This window comes from Lissotriton vulgaris, chromosome 8 (genome assembly GCF_964263255.1).
Source record: "Lissotriton vulgaris chromosome 8, aLisVul1.2, whole genome shotgun sequence".
Taxonomy (NCBI): Eukaryota; Metazoa; Chordata; class Amphibia; order Caudata; family Salamandridae; genus Lissotriton; species Lissotriton vulgaris.
This window is the reverse complement of record NC_141696.1, coordinates 668901603-668914397: the sequence shown is the minus strand read 5'-3', so window position 1 is coordinate 668914397 and position 12795 is coordinate 668901603. Positions and strand designations below refer to the sequence as shown.

The 12795-nt window shown below is 43.1% G+C and overlaps 1 protein-coding gene across 1 annotated transcript in view; it reads right to left on the bottom strand.

The window, feature by feature from the left end:
• The window catches only part of NIT2 (nitrilase family member 2), a 502164-nt gene that overhangs the window by 314587 nt on the left and 174782 nt on the right, over positions 1 to 12795 (bottom strand). The window lies entirely within an intron of this gene.

Below are 12795 nucleotides of genomic sequence, written 5' to 3'. Positions count from 1 at the left end.
AAACTTTCAATAAAAACTTTTGAAATAAAAAATAAAACAACATCTGTGCTGACGCAACTCCATTGCTCTTGTTGGGCAATGACCATCGTACGCAAGTGCGTCAACAGAATGTGGCAGTTACTCACTGCTCAGAGACACAGACATTTCCAAGTGCAACTGATGGTACTCCCTTCTCTGCTACACAGAGAGCAGGAAACAGTTACATTAAAGTAGTTTTGTGAAAAAGGTCAAAGTCAGGTGGTGACTGATGGAGGTCAGATGTTGAATAAGAGACCTGGTGATTTACATTTTTAATGGACCAGAAAGAAACGAGGTGGCATTAGGCCAGAGGCGTGGAGTATGGGGAAACCTAGAACTTTATCTGTCCTTGGTGGGAGGGTAGAAAGGGCAGGGTGCATAGCAGAGATGGGAGAGCAGCATGGGAAGGCCTTATTCATTTTAGCTTGCATATTTCTGTCCTCCAGTGATACTCGCCCTCACCCTGTCCACTATCTAACGAACATTGTGCTCACAGTGCAAAGTATATTTTGTGATAGGGTGAAGCAGTCCATAACAGGTGTATTTACCACTGTGTTTGACAGTCAACTAGGATTCTGTTATGGCTGGTTATGTCATATAATGTTTGTAACGCAAAAATTACCAGTCTTATTGGCACTGAAGGGAAAGAAAGATTCTGATGAAGCATGATTTTAGCAAAATAATCTTGTTTGATCAAATCTGCTCATAACAGTATTATTAACAAAATAATGGCTAATGGCGTGACTTTTAATAATTTTGTACACAGGGATAATTGAAGATATTAAGCGGAAATGTGCAAGAACGGCACAAGATGTTTGGTAAAATAAAAATCTGAATGAGCTGAAATGCTTAACATGCTGAAAGCATGAACATTCCATGAAGTGTTTTTTTTTTTACAAAGTTATGGCAGAGAGACATTAGTAAATGTGCATTTAAAATTATGCACCTAGAAATATGAAATATTAACATATGGAAAACGCTTGTGGAAAATGCTTTGTAAAATGCTAATCCTAGTTGCACAACAAGGGGAAACCAAATCTTATTAATAGTTTGATTATTAAAAAGAAGATTATAACTATGGAATTAGTTATGATAATGAATCCTTATTTATTATTTATTTATGTCTTTCTTTCTTTACATAAAATATTAATCTTTCCCCAGAAAATTACGAATTATGTTTTCTCTATGAAGGTCTTAAAAAACCCTGCAAGATTTATTTTCCTGTCCTCGTGTAGGCCACAAACGAATGTATCTTGTCCTTGATTATTTCTAAAAAGTGGATTTATTTGTGTAGCTGTACGTAGCATATTTCTAGGGTTTACTTTCCATGAGTATAGTATTTCTTACCACGAATAATTGTGTCAACTAATGTTGTAAGCTGATGTGGAAGTGTGCGCAAGGACATGGAACAGGAATACATTTTTTCTTCCTGCTTCCGAAAGCGACGATGACATCTATTCTAACAAAGAACATTGACTACAAAATCCAGATGAACTAACTGAGGCGATGATCACCGAATCTTGTGCACCTATCAAGTTGTGTGAAATGTATAAAATGGTAACTTTAGGCGGATAGAACTTTTTAGCTTTTGGGTATAATTATTACAGTGAGAAAAGAACTTAGCAATAGCTGTTTCTATGAGATGAGAGCCTTTCTGCTTTACTCTCTCTATGCTACTCTGGCTGGCTATATTCTTTGCAAATCATGAGTAAGACTTTCCTGATTCATCTTGCAATTCATCGGCTGGTGATGTTGCTTTAGCTGTTCCTTTTCAGCCGAAGGGTTAGCTATTTCTCACAATTGCACGCTGTGTATTAGTTTACTCTGATCTAGGTTTGTATGAAAAATCTGCATTGCATACTGAATTGCAATGTCATATTCTTGGTTTCTAGTTCAAGTTCAAGTTCATAAATTTGTATAGCGCACTACTCACCCAGAGGGTCTCAAGGCGCTAGGAAGCCAGGCATCCTTAGCGCTGTTGGGGCCGGTGTGGAGGCTAAGCAAGCTATTGCCCAGAGTTGCAGAGTGGGGCCTGTGATTAGAATAGGCACCGAGGCGAGAATTAACAGGTCCGAAGAAATTGAGCTTGAACTGTATTTCTTTATTGTGAATTTACCTAAAATATTGAATTAACACAAGCTATGATTTTTGTAAATGTAAATGTCATGGCACTTATAGAGCGCACTGTCACCAGAAGTCACCTTGCGGTGTCGCCTATTCGGCTTCCTGGCGCTGATACTCATACCGCTGTGGAACCCCTCGTGGCTTTCCCTGTGAAGTGTCCACTCCTGTGATTAGAATAGGCACCGAGGCGAGAATTAACAGGTCCGAAGAAATTGAGCCCGAGACCCCGCCGAGGCGGGAATCGAACCCGCCGAGGCGGGAATCGAACCCTTGTCCCTGGCCAGAACTCTGCATCAGGGTCTGCCGCTCTAACCATTGAGCCACACTCCTCCATGTACCTGTGCTTTGACCATTAATATTTTGAAATAATTAGATAAAAGAAACTTGATAAGCATTCAGTGTTTAGATACATGTATATTGAGAATACTGTTGTTGGACAGGCTTGTCCTTCATTATAGGGCTTCATGAGGGAATAGCATCCATCTCTTAGAGTCTCTATTAGCTCTACCAAAGATCTTTCGGAAGACCTGATATATGTAAGTGGTTATTGAGTTACCATGGGACCAAACCTTTAGTTATAGAAAAATTCCTGATTATAATAAATTAGGGATATAATGAATGATTATAGAAAATGTTACACCGTTCCCGCTGCATCAATTCTAATGTCCGAGAAATAGTTTAACTTCCAAGAGACTACTCAAATGCTGCAGAAAAGAGTGTGGATTTAAGAGACTTGATAAAACCTCTGTCAGAATGTCTTATCTGGGCTCCCAAGGCTAGACAAAGTATATGATCTAGGCTTGTCTGGGATGACATGGGGCCACACATAAGAGACTCCTTCCAATGTCATAAATTATGCAAGAAGCTGAAAACCTGGCTTTTCGAGTAGTCTCACCAGGCCCTAGGTCTGACTAAATTCACACCTGCTCAACACCAAGATAACCTCCCAGGTGACAGTGTGCTCTGCAAACCTGCATAACATACCATAACTGCAGGAGGCTAACACATAAAGTCCTGGAAAACGAGGTGACGGTGCATGATTGCCTAGGCGGAAGTCAAGCTAGGAATGGCAGCCTATCAGAACCCTTGTTACTGGGATTACACCACAGGCTGGGTCATTTTGGAAGGGAGGAGAGGGAGAAAGAAAGCAAGACAGGAAACAGGCAGTGTGAAAATGGGAGACAGAGTGAAATGGTGAAGATCGATCAAAATAAGTCACCCAGTGGCTTTAGATGACAAAGGAAAATGATAGATGAACTATATGCTGTGAGGTGCTATAAAAGAGGATGCTTACCTGGCAAGCTCTATCACCTAACAAACCTTCATCAACTCCTCTTGTCACAGCAGGCTAATACAATGAGCTGCTGAAATGTGAAACAGGTCTCGGTGGGACCTAAAATGAAAAGTTTGGCTTTGGTGCAGTCTGAAAGAGGAAAAGCAAGAGGAGAGGGTGGTTGTGTGAAAAAGGGAATGGGAAAGTGGAGACCTATTGTTATCCATAATATGCTTGAAACATGTTATAATCAGGACTTATTCCCTTCCCACCATCCATTCAAGTCAAGCCCTAGATAGCCTGTCCAGGGGACAGAAAACAATTGACCTTTAAAGTATACGTCCAGAATAGGGAGCAAATGAGGCAAGGACACTCAAAATTCACGGAAACCGTGATGCCATTCAACAATCAGAATTCCACATTGCTACCTGGAGGTGATATGAAGGATGCAGGATTTTTAGAACTTTCAAATGCAAGGCCGATCAGGACTGGGGTTAGACTGCTTTCTTTTCTTCCCATCTTTCCGGCATGTAGTGAGAACACCTTTATCCTAGGAGTTCTCATCTCTGCCAAATCAAAGTCAAATCTCTTCGACTTTGATCAAAGTCAGATACTTTTGAGAGACATAAGTGATGACATCCACATATAACTTATATGACTCTCAAGCTGAGGCTGAAATGTGCTTGCATGGCCTCATGTTGGATAGGTGGCAGGAGTGGGAAGGGGGAAGTTGGTGTGGTTCTTAAAGCCTCATATGCCCACTACCATTCACATTGACTTCAGGGCACAGTTGACATTTTTCCAGTGGAGCATGATTGTTACTCTCAAGTGACCACAGGAGACAGCTATAACCATGGGATAGAATGATGTTGAGTGGCTGGTACCATCAAAAATATGTGTGTCTCAACAGCGTCTGGAGGTTGCTTGCGTTGCAGGAGATTTGACCAGGTCAAAGAAGAGAATGTAAGGATTGAAGAATGCAGGGTTAAAATGGAACCTGGTATAGTATTCCAAGACAATCATGGGTCTGCAGCTTGTTTAGGCTTATCCTCAGAAAATGGTGTATTGAGCTAAGATTGCTCCACATGGCATGATAACCCACTGCTGAGCGCAAGCCTGTATTAGCAGAGTGCTTGGTACTCCTTAGTCCCATCAATAAAGAGGCTAAGAAACCTCCATGGTACAGCTGGTGTAACTCTACACTTCCTTAAAGGGATGTGGTGAAGCATGACGGACTGCCAGCACACAAAAGGGTAGCACCACTTGCAAAGGGAAAAGATGCAGAAATCGTGAGTACCAACTTGTCAGGGAAGAAGGCAGTGTTCGGGATGGACTGGCAATGACTGTAGCTCACTGATGTGACGTGCAGAAGCGATTACGCTGTGAGTTAGAAGCATGAGAGTAGAACTATGAAAAGGCTCAAAAGGAGCACACATCAAGAATGTCAGAACTAAATTGAGGTCCCTTTGCGGAATAACGAAGGGGACAACTAGAAACATGTGAAAGCTACATTAAGAAAGTTATCACAATAGGTGTCTCCCTCCCGGACAGAATTTACTCCCATTTCACTGGAGGACTCTGAGAACGCTCTTAAAACCTGCATGTCTGGCTCCCCTGATGTTCCTGGTCCTCCTCAGATATTGGCTGCCAACACGGCAGCTATTAATCACACTTTGAATTTACTTTTAAATGATTCTTTGAGCCAGACCATTGTCTCAAGCAATTGGAAAGTGGCTAGGCTGATTAAATTGTTGAAAAAGACCACGCAGGATAAGGCAGTCCTGGCCAACAATAGGTCAATATCTTTGTTGCCAGCATTCTCAAAAATCCTAGAGAATCTGATTAGCACCCAATTATCCAGACACCTTGACATTAATCATTTTCTGCATCAATCACAATCATGTTTTTGCCCAGGATACAGCAATGAATCCACACTGTTTGAGATTTCCAATGTTATTTGACTGGCTGTAGACAACGTGAAGAATGCTGCCTTGCAGTTATTGGATCTTTTGGAAGTGTTCGATGCGGTATCCCATTCGATCCTGATGCAACGTTTCTGTTACATAGGTACAAGTGGGACCATGTTGACCTGCCTGTGTGGTTACCTTTCCAGCAGAAATCAGTTTGTATGGATGCCGCCTTTTGCATCGACCCCAATCCACTCAAATTTGGTGTTCCACAGGGCTCAGCCATAAGCCCTCTATTGTTAAATGAATATATGTCCCCTTGGCAACCCTGGTGGAATCCTTTGATGTGCAGGTTATCTCTTATGCTGACGACACACAGGTACTTCTGACTTGCCCAAGGTAGATTTACTGCATGTCTGTCAGCAATATTCCAGTGGATGTGTGTAGGAGGCTGGCTTACTATATGGTGCACACATATTTAAGTGAAGCACCCTGCACTAATCCAGAAAAACCCTTATGGTGATTTTAGTGGTCTTAGACACCCATAGAAAGATCTCTAAGTGGTAGCTGTGGAGAGCAGCCTACAGGCTTAGTCCAGAAAGAATGTTAAGCAACTTGTTTTACCAGAAATAATCATGTAGTGTAGGTTAAAAGTAAAAGAACCACACAGTGTAGTTATAAAAAATGTAATATTTACTATACACACTCACTAACACGTTAGTATATCTGCTACCCGGAGATATCAACACAATACACACAATATTTCAAAAGTAGAACAGGTAAGAAGTACAAATTCACAATGGTCTCCAGGGTGAGATCAAACCATATACTAAGAAAGTGGATTGCGAACTGCGACTAAAGTCGACACTTGATTTAGAAGACTCAGACGAGCTGGGGACTCAAGGAACCACCCAAGGTAAATACCCAAGAACCCCACGGATGCCGTCTGCAGAGTGGAAATACATCTGCATACTCAATGCAAGTCAATGGGGAAGTCGCTGTTGCAGTTTTCAAGAAGAAGGACCCTTCCCAGAGAACCCTGAGGAAACCCAGTGGAAGATAGAAGGCTGGAGAGTCACCCCACCCGAGGATACCCCAGGAACCAGGCTACCTATGTTATGCTATGTTAGAAGCATTTGTAAAGTGCAACTGTTACCCAAGGGTGTTCTGGCGCTAGCTACAGTCCTACAATATAGCTTCAATTTAAAACCAGGGTTATACTTTAAAAAGCCAAGTTTTCAAGGTCTTCCTGTATGCTAATACTACTTAGATGGAAAGGGAGGTCATGCCAAGCCTTGGCCGCACCAGCCACAAAACTTCTTCCTCCCCAGCTGGCTTTTTTATAAGTGGTACTGACACCAATTTTGCTCCAAGGGAGCAAAGTGGTCTAAGTAACCGGGGCCGCTCGGTTACTTAGAAGAGTTGGCAGATCTGGCCCCGGTCTCAAGTCGATCGTCCTCCAACCCCGGGACCGGGGCCCTCGCCATGCAGGAGGCCACCGCCTCAAGTCCAAGCACCAGGGCACGCACTCAGAGTCCCCGGCGTAGCGGGCCCCCCAGCCGGTAGCCCTCCTTCGACCTCCGTCGAGCGCCGGGACGGTCTCCACCCAGATCGCCAACTTTCAGCACTAGGCCCAGCCGAGGCGCATGGACAGCACTCCGATACGCTCCGCCTCCCGGGCGCTCCGTCGTCTCTCGATCTTCAATCGGTCTTTTGAGGTGCTTCCACCGGAGCGATCAGGGCCAAAGCGGCATCAATGCGTGCACCAGGTTCTCCGCCACACTCCTCTCAGCCGCTGAGCATCAGCGGGGGGAGAAAAGCTGAAGAAAAAGGGCTCGAGCCTAGCCGGGCTGGAGGAGCTGCGGGAAGAAGCGTCCGCTCCCCCCGCCATCTTGGCCACGCCCCTTTACTAAGATTTTTAACCCCAATTCAATCTCATTAATGGCAAGCACCGAAGGGACAGGGGATTGGGTGGCACCTCCCTCGGCTTTGACCCTCAGCTCTTCACTTACACTGATTGAGATTGAGGAAGCCTTAGGGAAAGGAGCATCACTAAAAGCCCCAGGCCCAGATGCTGTCCCCCTGGACCTTTTTAAGTCCAATGTCAGTCTGTGGGCACCCATCTTATTGAATGTGTTCAAGGCTGTTGTGGTTGGGCGCATTCCTGGTACATGGAAGGAGGCAACTGTAGTGCCGATTTTTAAGAAGGGCAGTAGGTCTGACCCACGCTGCTACCGCCCGATTTCCTTAATAGATGCCTCATGTAAGATTCTGGGTAGGGTAATCTTGGCGAGATTAGAAAGTTGGGCAGATTCTACAGGTTTCATAGTTAACTCTCAGTATGGTTTTAGACGTGGAAAGGGGACAAACGAGCAGTGCCTTAATTTGGCACTAATTTTAGGCAAGTACATGAAGGCAAAAAAAATCATCTGTCCATCTTGCCTTCATGGACTTGACGAGTGCTTTTGACACTGTTTGCAGACATAAGTTGTGGCGGATGATGGATGATATGGGCTTTGAAGAACCTTTAGTCACGTTGCTTCGCAGGTTACATGAAGTAACAACTGTATCTATTAGATTTGGTTCTGGAGGGGAAATAACAAAACCAATACCTTCGACCGAAGGTGTGCGTCAAGGGTGCATCCTGGCGCCTTTTCTTTTTCTGGTTTACACAAATGGATTAGAACAGTACCTATTAAACCAGGGTTGTGACTTCCCAAAAATCAATGGTAAAAGTATTCCCATGCTTTCTTATGCAGATGATACTGTCCTCATGACATTGACAGGAAATAGCATGCAAGTGTGTCTAGATGCTTTCAATACATTCATGCTTGATCTTGACCTAAAGGTGAATTTTGAGAAATCTTTTGTGATGTCTTGTGGCCCTAAAGGGTCAAATATTAGGAAATTTGTGGTCAACAATCGCATAATTGGAAAAGTGGGAAACTTTAACTACCTTGGTAATCTGTTTGACAGCAAACTAAGTTGGACACCGGTTATGAAGGTTCGAGCCCAGAACATGACAAGGGCGATAGAGGGTATTTTTCGCTTCTGTAGTAAACTAGGGCAAACACATATTATGCACCTCAGAACCCTTTACACCTCAAAATGTTTATCAGTAGCCACTTATGGGGCAGGGGTGTGGGGGACCGAAACACCATCCGTAATCCAGGTGGTGTAAAATAACTTTATAAAAAGGGTCCTATCAGTTCCTAAAGGTTCCTCAAACATTTTCTGCCACAAAGAAATCGGTATGGCCTGTGTTTCTGATATAATTCGCTTGTCCCCTCTACTGTTATGGGGTAAAATTTGGAAATCTGAAGACCTGCAACTTACCAAAGACATTATTACCGATTGCATGGCTTTAGAAAACTCAAAACAGATTCCCTGGTTGTCTTATGTCTATAATATGTTGAAAAAGATTGGACTGGGGTCATATTATGACAATCCGGAAAGAATTGAGGGAAACTATAAGGCGGAGATAAAAGCAAGGTATTGGAATACACTGAACCCACCGCCCATAGTCAATGTTACTGACAATGCTATTGAGTATGCCTGTAAATCCCAACCTCAGTTTTATTTAACTTTTACTGTTAATGTGCAATGGCGATACCTTTTAACAAGGTTTAGGCTGGAGATTTTTGCTTGCATTCCTGAAACAAGGGGGTTGGTGTGAGAGGCTGCCCCCTTGCCCTTGTAAAAATAGGGATAGACAAAGCACTTTACATCTGGTTCTTTTTTGCTCCCTATATAAGGAGCCAAGACTCCGGTTTATCAAACCAATCCTGAAGGGGAGGCAACCTTGCACTTATGAGGAAGGGTACGAATATCTGTCATCATTATCCTCCATAGAAATCTGCTGTTCCATGTTAAATTTTATCAGAATTTCACTAAAGATTAGGAAGACTTATGGGTAGTATTACATGTATAGAATTTTTTCTGTTGAAATTCATGTTTTGTATATTCTTTTATGGTTATTATTATGTCTTTCTAATGTTCTTTTTTAAAATTTTGGAAAAATCATGCTTTTTAAATCAGAACCTTTTTCCTATGAGGCATGATGAATTGTATGTTCAATACTTTTATGATTCATTTTATGTATCAAATAAAGTTTTTGAAACGAAACGTCTATTGCCACCTCAATTGACGGGTCATTAGTCTTACTGAAAAACGGAGCATTCACTGCCCGTCAGAAAGAAGAGCTGTCCTTACTCATAGAGGCTTCGTGGAGTGTGACCCATGCAATCTCTTTTAGCTCCTTCCTGCACGCTCTTCTTTCTTGTTTTTTTTTTTTATTAAATTTTGTTTATTGAGTCCAGTCTACATGAACACACAGCTCTTATTATGTAGTGACATGTTCTTAAATAACATAGTATTACATCAAATAGTATATTATCATTCTCAGTGATATAGCTTTTACATCTTACTGCATCAAGGGGAGTCTCAGTCTTGATGATCATTCACATTACACTTCAATACTCTGTGGTGTTGAAAATCTGACATTCTGACATTACAAATTACACTTTGCCATCTTACACTTTGTACAGACATTGCTTAGTGCATCCAGCCTACTCATCATTAAATATCTGACGTAACCACCATATATTCTGCGAGTTCTTATACTCACTTGTCCGTCTGTGCATTTTGGAGATATTGCAGCAGAGGTTCTCAGTATTCCCTGGGCCTGGATGCTGGCGGTAGTTCTTCGGAATAGATCTCCAAGGTGTCCCTACAATACGTCATATCTTTGAGCCAGTCCTTGAATCCAGGGGGACGTTTACTGCCCCACCTTATGGCTATACGGCACTTAGATAATAGCACTACTGCCAAGAGTTTCCTCCGTCTTACTGGTGCTATCTTATACATACCCAGAAGGCATACTCGTGGTGCATTGGGTATCACCTCGAACAACATAGCTGTTAGTGCCCTCGTTACTTCCTCCCAATATTTGTGTATCTGTGAGCAGGCCCATGCTACATGCAGGAAATCAGCCCACAAAACCTCACACCTGTAGCATTTATCAGTTGGTCGAAGGCCATATTTGTGTAATTGGATTGGAGTATAGTAAAATTGGTGTAGGAATTTAAAGCGCACTATACGTATATTACAGTTTGGCGTCATCAATTGCAGTTGAGTGCAGTTATAATCCTAGTCTTGTTCGCTTATAGTGTGTCCCAGCATCCATTCCCATTTACTAAGTGAGTTATTAACTGCCCCGGTTTGCCCTGATTGTGATGTGTTGTACAAACAGGTGACCAGTTTCCTACGGCTAGGCGCAGTCAGTGGTGTTTGTAAAGCTAACAATGTGGGTGATTCTGCCGGGAATGAGTCATAAATCCTTCATCCCCATCTGTAAGCGCATGTGAGCAAACTGCTTTATTTGTGTGCTGTGTGCACTGAGCGATGGATCCTCCCTCCGAATAAAACTACTGCGTGGGAACACATCTACCATAGTGGTCAATTTCATCCCAGCAAGGAGCTGCAACATCTTTTTTTCCTGCGTGACCGAAAGTTTCGGATGGTACGCGAGTGGAAGTGCCGGAGCATAGACGGGAGATTTCTGGGCCCGACTCGCCAGCATATGCCAGGCTCTCGAGGTGCAGTGTACTGTTTGTATTCGGCCACTGTGGGTGAAGGACACAGGGTGCCAGATAAAAGCTGGCAGTGGTGTCGGAAATACACTGTCCATCTCATCTCCACTGCCACATGTGGAACATAAGCGTGCGCTGCAGCCAATAATAAACATGCTGTGCCTGTGCACAATAATAGTATCATTTTAGATCTATTGCCCCAAAACCTACTTTGTGGTATGGTTTTGCCAAAATATCCCAGCGTATTCTGGCTTGTTTCCCCACCCATGTGAGCTTTTGCATTGCTGTCCTAATTTTCGTAAACAGCGCTTGTGTCAACCAAATGGGGATATTACTAAATAAATATAAAGATTTTGGCAGTACAATCATCTTTTGTAAAGCTATGCGGTCCGCTAGCGAGAGGGGCATCCGCGTCCATTTGTCTATCTGTTCTTCCAGCTGTGACATGGCTCTGCCATAATTTTCGTTCACCTCCAGATCCGGATCTCTATGTACCCATATGCCCAGATATTTTACCGGGTCCGTGCGCCACTTCAGGGGATAGTCCACAGTTGGTTCAGTTGTAACTGGTGTGAGCGGTATGACCACCCACTTATCCCAGTTAATTTGTAGACCGGAAAAATACTCAATGAAATATACTCCATAATTAGAAAGTTTAAGTTTCTGTCCAGATGTAGAGTAATTAGCACCATGTAGTCTGCATAAAGGGAAATGCCGATTGGGTGGAGGTGGAATTTTAGTGCTGCCTCTGAGTGTAACTGACGAATCTTGCATGCCAGTGGTTCTACTATCAACGTAAACAGGATAGGGAAAAGCGGGCATCCCTGTCTCGTTCCAACACATATACTAATGCCATCTGACGTGTTTCCATTTATTCTAACTCTGGTGCTGGGGTCTGTGTACAATATCTCTATCCATTTAAAAAAATGTTCAGGAAAGCCCATCCTCCGTAGCACTGTTTGCACATACACCCACTCGACGGAATCAAAGGCTTTCGCCGCATCCAACAATGCCACCGCTGCTGGGGTGTCAGGGTCTAAATGGTGATATAGTACAAAGATCGTGCGGAGGTTACAAGTGGTAGATCTGTTGGGCACAAAGTTTGCCTGATCTGGTAGCACTAGTTTCCCCTGTAGGAGCTGTATTCTGGTTGCGAGTATCTTGGCTGAAGTTTTAGCATCTATATTGATTAAAGATAACGGTTGGTACGAATCGTACCTTGTGGAGTCTTTGTTCAGTTTAGGAAGAGCTACCAGTAGGGCATCTCTCAAGGAAGCGGGCAACTTACCATCGTCGTATGCTTCTTCAAACATTTCTGCCAAGTGTGGTATCAGCAGTTCGCTGTATGCTTTGTAAAATTCCCCAGGTAGCCCACCCAGGCCAGGTGCTTTGTTGTTCGGGAGGGAGCTTATTGCGTCCACTATTTCATCTTTTGTGATGTGGTGGCTGAGGAATTTGCGATGGGTATCCGACAGCCACGGTATCACTACATCCTGCAGATATTGAACTATTTCTTGCGAGCCGGCAGTTATTTTGGTTACATAAAGGCAGCTAAAATAATTTTTAAAGCAGTCCAAAATAGACGGGGTATCATAGTGCGTGCAGTCCTCGACATTTATCAGTCTCGTTATGTATGATTGTTTGGGTGCTGGTTTTATTTTACTTGACAAGGCTCGTCCCAGTCTGCTCTCCTCCCCATACCTACACGCTACATATCTGCGTGATTTGTATTTCAGTTCATCAGCTGCATATCATTGAAAATCATCAATTTTTTCCCTTATCTTTTTTAGCAGGGACGGGTTCTGTGTTTGTGTATGTTCCTCCTCTAGGTGTGCAATGTCTCTCTCAATCATATTTATTTGCTGTTGTATATCCTTTAGGA